General features: G+C 43.8%; 1 pseudogene; it reads left to right on the top strand.

The window, feature by feature from the left end:
* The first annotated feature begins 232 nt into the window (after nt 1-232).
* Nucleotides 233-1,104, top strand: LOC123787663 (ferritin heavy chain pseudogene; annotated as a pseudogene).
* The last annotated feature ends 5,613 nt before the right edge of the window (nt 1,105-6,717 follow it).

The following is a 6,717-nucleotide window of genomic DNA, read 5'->3' as shown; positions in this document are numbered from 1 at the left end:
ATTCTCAGAAGTTTGGGAGATGACGGTTTTATAAAATAAAAACAGGCTTCAAGAAGGAAAGTATTGGAAAACAGATACAACATCCCAAAATTTAAAACTTAATCAAACACCAGGTACACATCACAGGGTTGCCCCGACTCACTTAGGCTCCAACAAAACCTAGAACACTGCCCTTGCGGCCCTCTCCCCACCCCGGAAGCTAGCCCCCCTTCCCTGGCCATTTCCGGTCCCATCCCAGAGCTCACGCTACATCCCAACAGCCACTTCCGTTAGGTTTCCAACTGCCACTAGTTGTCCCTCTGGCCTCCCTTGCCACTCAGGCTGGAAAATCTCCGAGGCTGCCACCGCCTTCGGCCCCGCCGCTGCCCGCTCCGCAGCCCTCGCTTCCGCAGTGCCTTCACCTTTGCGTTGGTGCCCGGGCCGCCAGCCATGGCCACTGGACCACTCTCACAAGTGCGCCAGAACTACCACCCCGACTGCGAGGCCGCCATCAACAGCCAGATCAGCCTGGAGCTCTACGCCTCCTACGTGTACCTGTCCATGGCCTTCTACTTCGACCGCGACGACGTGGCCTTGAAGAACTTCGCCCAGTTCTTCCTGCGCCAGTCCCGCGAGGAGACCGAGCACGCCGAGAAGCTGATGCAGCTGCAGAACCAGCGCGGGGGCCGCATCCGCCTCCGAGACATCAAGAAGCCAGATCGCGACGACTGGGAGAGCGGCCTGGAGGCGATGGAGTGCGCCTTGCACCTGGAGAAGAGCGTGAACCAGAGCCTGCTCGACCTGCACCAGCTGGCCACCGACAAGAACGACGCCCACCTGTGCGACTTCCTGGAGAGCCACTACCTGCACGAGCAAGTCAAGTCCATCAAAGAGCTGGGGGGCTATGTCACCAACCTGCGCAAGATGCGGGCCCCGGAAGACGGCATGGCGGAGTACCTCTTTGACAAGCTCACCCTGGGCGACATCAACAAAAAGAACTGAGTTGGGACTGTTTTCCCTATAGCCACAGGGTGCATGGTGATCACCTGATTTCTCTGATCACCATGCCGAGCATGCATATTGCAGTGTTGGCTTTGCAAAAGGTTCCAGTTTTTTTCTCCCAGTTTTGCCATAAATAAATAAAGTTGTTTGGTTTCAATAAAGTTACTTGGTTCCTAAACAAAAAAAAAAAGTCTCTGGTTGATTCGCGTACAAATCTTTCACCTTTTAAGTTTTAAAACAGGTATCCAGGAGTCTCTCCACCCACCCAACCCCATCCACGTGCAGCTCAGGATCTTGGAAGATGGGGGGAGAAGGTATTCCATGGGACCCTGGAAAACAGAAATCAATCTCCCCCATATAAATGATGTGGGGGCAGGGGGTGGTGGGGAGAGGTGAGGGGGGTGGTCTGGGGCCCTGGATGTCAGTGGGTGTGTATGTATGGTAAAACTATAAAAGAATATGGTTCAGAACTCACAACAGTGGTTGTCCCTATGGAAAAAGTGAAGAATGGATTAGGCTGGTAGTAAAGGGAGTCTTCGACTTTACTTGAAAACTTTTAGCTTACTAAAATATGCACATGTTAACAATTGTTGCTTCTGGGTAGCAACATGGGGGTCTTAGAAGCAGGAATCACAGACTATATCTTTGAGAGGCTTGCCCTGGACAACAGTAACAGTGTAACTGAGCCTTAGGCTGGCTTCCCATTGGCAGGGGAGTGACTTCCTAGGTCACCATGCTAGGCATGCATATTGCCCTTACAAAATATCCAAATACAATTTGCTCCTTCAGTTGTACACTTTCTTCCATTAACGTAGCAGGAGTATCCAAAACCCCAAACTACGTTATCAGAACGGCTGAAAAATACAAGGTCAAGGCTGAAGCTCGAATCTGTGATACTGAATATGAAGTAGGGTAAATCCCCCCGAATGTTAAGCCAGTGAGGCTGGCTGCTTCGTCGAATGTGGGCAAGAGTTGAAGCCGGGAGGCCAATCAGGAGATACTGTAGCAGATCCGATGAGAGACCTTGGTGGCTGAACTGGAGTGAAAGCTAAACAAAGGGTGACAGAGACAAATTCTAGTTGGATGTGGATGAATCAACAAGATCTGCTCGTGCACCACAGGTGAAGAATGGGAAATGGGGAAAATTATCTAGGTTCTGCTGTTTGCACTTGAACAGCTGAGTTGATGGTAATGCGAGTTACTAATTTGAGGATGTTTGCAGGGGGACACGAGGGGTGGGGAAGGCATGTCATGTAAAATCTGAGACGCCTATTAGATACACAGGTGGAACTGTCACGCAGGTAGTCAGAAAAATGAATCTGGAGCTCAGGTGGGATGTCAGGTTTGCAAATAAATATACAAGAGACATCAGTCACAGACGGTGTTGAGGTCGTGGGACTGGATGAGCTCTCGAGAAAGAGAGTGTAGAGAGATTGTGGCACAGTCAGCCCCGTGCTCTGGGTAACTACCGTTAGAGGATGGGTTGAGGTATTACAACACCCAGAGAGCTGCTGGCCCTACCTTGACCATTACCTCATTCCAGAATGTGACCCTCTGTGCCCATGCCCAGTGTCCCCAAATCGGCCTGTTCCTAACCTCAGTATGGCCTCTGGTTTCTCCTTTCAAGAGGTGGAGATGATATCTTGTCTTCATGGCTAAGGGGAGGAAGAAATTATTTCTCAGTAAAAAGATTTCCCAAGGAAATGACAGAGATGCTTCTCTACAGAATTTTTTCTGCTTCCATTTAAGAATTCCTCTCTTCTCAGCCCACTCTCTGTTTGACCAGATGAAATCTGTATCCATGTAAACCTCAAGGCTATCCATGTCTGGAAAAAAATAAAACACTTGTTTCTCTGCAGTACATGTAGTTTACAAAGATCAAAATTAGAAAATTTATAGACGTTGTAGCCTATATTCAAAGACACATACGTAGGCTGAGTCTCTTTAAAGCTAACAGATTGCTTTGGAGTATTTAGTAAAATATGAACAATTTTAGCTAAGCAGTAATATCCTTTTACAATTTCCTGTGACTATGCTTTAATACTTTCTTTAAAATGAGGGTTATGGCCCTTTGAATTTTGTTTCCAGAAAATGTTACTACCCCTTTGATTTTTCTAGTCAAATTTGATCTTTCCACTCTTTCTTTGCCTGGTTTGAAGTTGTCTGCTCTCCCTGACATTGTCTCAAGTGTGTGTGTGTGTGTGTGTGTGTGTGTGTATACACATATAAACATATGTATATACATATACGTGCATATGTAACAGTTCTTCTCTAGGTATGAGGAAGCACAGGGTGGGCATCGATATACGAGTGTTTAAAAACTGTAAATGGACTGAGGATCCTTCTTACTTCCCTGTTTTGGAGAAGCAGTTGGTTAGTGGTTTCTTAACCTCACGTTGCCTGGGTTCACATCCCAGCTTAGCCACTTGCTAAATTGGGTGAATTGGGGCATGTTATTTAACTTTTCTGTGCCTCCGTTTCCTCCCACGTAAAAGAGGGATAACAAAAGGATCAACCCCACTGGGTTGCTGAGAAGACCAAATGAGTTAATACTTTTAGATGCTTAGGACAGTGCCTGGCACACATAGTGCGCGTATTATGCGTAAGCCGTCACTCATCATCACCTTCATCCACTCACTTCTAAGGTCTTCGTGGTGTTCCTTTGAGAAGATTTCACAGCTGTACTTTGCCACTGGGGGTCTCTCTTGCATTTCAACCAACTGTGTCGTTCTGCAGGCTGAGAAGGAAAAATCCCTGCTAGCTGCTTGGTTGTCAGGTGCTGCCAGGATTCAGGAGGGCAGACGGCTGTTTTCACTGCCCCAAACTCACGTTCAAGCCTGGAGGTGTGTTTTGCTGCTTCAAACAGCCTCCCCCTCAAATTGCCCCCTAGAACATCTTGTGCTTTTCCTTCCCAAACCCAGGTTGCCTGAGCCTCCTCTTGCCAACTTGACTACATTCCACTCCTAAGAGGTGGGAAAGAAAGGATGAAGTGCTAACCCTGGTCCCACCATCATCTGGATGTTTGGACCTGAATTGGAGAGGAATAGGTGGATTGGGAGGGGAGAATGGGCAAGAGGGCTACTGATAACACAATGACTAAAATTGATTAATCACTTCAGCACAGAGGTTCTCAAACTTTGCTGCACATTAGAACCACCTGTGGAGTGTTTAGAACTCTCAATATCCAGTCCACATTCCAGACGAAATACATCAGTCTCTGGGGCAATACCTAGACATCCCAGGCATGAAAACCAATTCAAGTACCCTGCTACTCAAAGTGTGGTCCTCTGGCCAGCAGGTCAGTGTCATCGTAGAGCTTGTTCCAACAGAGCTGGACCCATTCAATGACCTATTTTCTGTGGTTGCATTTGCACTACAAAGGCACAGTCAGTACTTGTAACAAAGACCATATAGCCTGCAAAGCCTCAAACATTCACAGGAAATCTTTAGCAGCCCATGTTTTACAGTAACTTGCCACAGGCCCTGAAATTCATCTAAATCTGCCAAATATTTTAAACTTTTCACCTGCATTTATGCATCTATTTGTCTTTTTCTGTTTTATTTTCTCTCACTTTCAATAAATACCCTAGAATGCTTTGGATATATACAATATTTTATAATATTATAAAGATTGCAATTGTCACCTACCAGACTGACATCTTTGTGTATTTCAGCAAGTCAACCTGTGGACTTTCTTTGTGTCTTCAGTTTTGCCAGTCCCCCAGTGTGCCTTTGTTAATTGAGGGCCATCAGTCATCCTGCTTCTGGGAGCATTGGAGTGGAACAATGCCTGACTAGCCTTTTTGACTGATTCTCCATAATCACATATTCATCACAGAGGCTGTTTAAAGTATACTCATTTTTAAGTTATTGCAGTCTAGTCCAATCATTTTTCTTGCTGTGAGGCATTTAAATTTCATTAATATGCAAAACTACTGCCTTGCCTGAGGAGGAATAGACTCCTTCCCTTTGATCTATATTTCAGTGTTTATTTTTTGTAATGTTGCTTTTGGTTTATAATTTATTATATATGATATTAACTATGCCACACACACCAAGGAGATTTATTCTCTTTTTTTCCTGTGAGATAATTCTCTGTCCATTATTTTTTTTCTCCCAATGTTGAATTCTTCTATAAAGTTTATGGAGAAATAAAAGTTCCGATTTAAAATATATTTTAGATCTATAAATTATAAGATGAACCTAACTTAAAACATTCTGGGAAAGGAGCATTCATGCCATTAGTGAATTTTTTGGCCAAAGAGCCATTCTTTCAACAAATTATATTGAATTCTGTGATGTGTTCTGCACTATGCTTGGCACTAGGGATATAAGGTGACTAGGGCACAGTTCCTACACACAGTATGGTGGAAAAGACAGATACATAAGTAGATACCTCTATTCTATTTGTGTAACTTCTAAAAGAGGAGGAAACGCAAAGTGCTATGTGAGTCCAAGAGGAAAGTAGTCTAAATTTTACCTGAGACTTAGGAAACATCCACTGTGGAGGTGACATTGAGTCTTGAAAGATGAATTGGAGTTCTTCAAGTAGAGAAGAGAAGAAAAGGTATTTTAGCTCTGTCTATTTGCTGCAAGGAGTCAATAGAGAGAAAAAGTTAACAAATTTAGGAGATACAGTTAATGAAAGAAGACCAGGAGGAGGGGAAGGGTGGTAGGTTTACTTTTTACAGGAGAACAATGGGTTTTTCTTTTAAGAAACTCTATAAAAACTCTCCTCTCAAAAGTAATCACTGACTTAGTAATTAACATCACCATTGGTCTTTATTCAGCACTTGTCCTGCTTAATCACTCTGTAGCAATTAGAAGTATTGACTAGTCCTTCCTTCCTTGCTTTTCGTCTTTTCAAAATTCACCTAAGATGTATCTGTAAAGAAATATACAGACCTGACCGTTGTTGGGGAGGAAAAATTTTCTTTCTACCCTTCTAAGTTTTGTGGCTGGTCAAACAATTAAAATGACATAAAACAGATTAACAGGAGAAAAGCAAATTTAATTTCATACATATGGGATTCCTAAAGATACAAGGCTCAGAATGCAGCCAGATAATTGAGGTTTGTATAAAATATAAGAAACAAAGGGGGTTAGGAGTCTAGAGATACAAAGAGGTAGAAGGCCATTCACAGCAAGGCAAAGGAGCTGTTTGGAAAACAAAGGTTACCCTGTTATGCACATAAATTTCTTAGTAAAAAGGTATTTCTAGGAATAGCTCTTTTCCTAGTATAAACAGGCAGTTGAGCAGGGAGGTAAAGAGTTTTTCCTGAATCTGCTGGGTTTTGACTGCCTTTAGTTCAAAATAATCCTTATGCCAAGGAGGCATATTTTGGGATGGCAGATTCTGCTCCTCTTCCCCACCCTTTTAGATTATGCTGTTGACCTTTTCAACTCTTATTTTATATATATACTCCCCCTTGAGTTCAGCCACATCCACAGCCAATGTTGGTATCTGTATCTCTGTCTCTCTCTTTCTCAGTCTCTCTCTCCTCCCAGATGCTTTTCTTGACTATGAGACTTGCACAATTATCTGTGAAACATCTCCCTATGGATGTTCTCAGAAAACTCAGACTCAACAAGTCCCCAGATGAACTCATTGTCCCTTCCTCAAACGCTCCCTGGATTTGCTACACCTTCCCATAGTCTTACAAAATAAATTTCAGAGTTACTCTAGACTTCTGGCTCTTACTCAGTCTGGACATACTTGATCTCTCTCCTTTCCAT

The sequence above is a fragment of the Ursus americanus genome, chromosome X, assembly GCF_024610735.1.
Source record: "Ursus americanus isolate L20-20 chromosome X, mUrsAme1.1.p, whole genome shotgun sequence".
In the NCBI taxonomy this organism is placed as follows: domain Eukaryota; kingdom Metazoa; phylum Chordata; class Mammalia; order Carnivora; family Ursidae; genus Ursus; species Ursus americanus.
The sequence above is the reverse complement of the archived record's forward strand: the minus strand, read 5'-3'. Positions and strand labels throughout refer to the sequence as shown.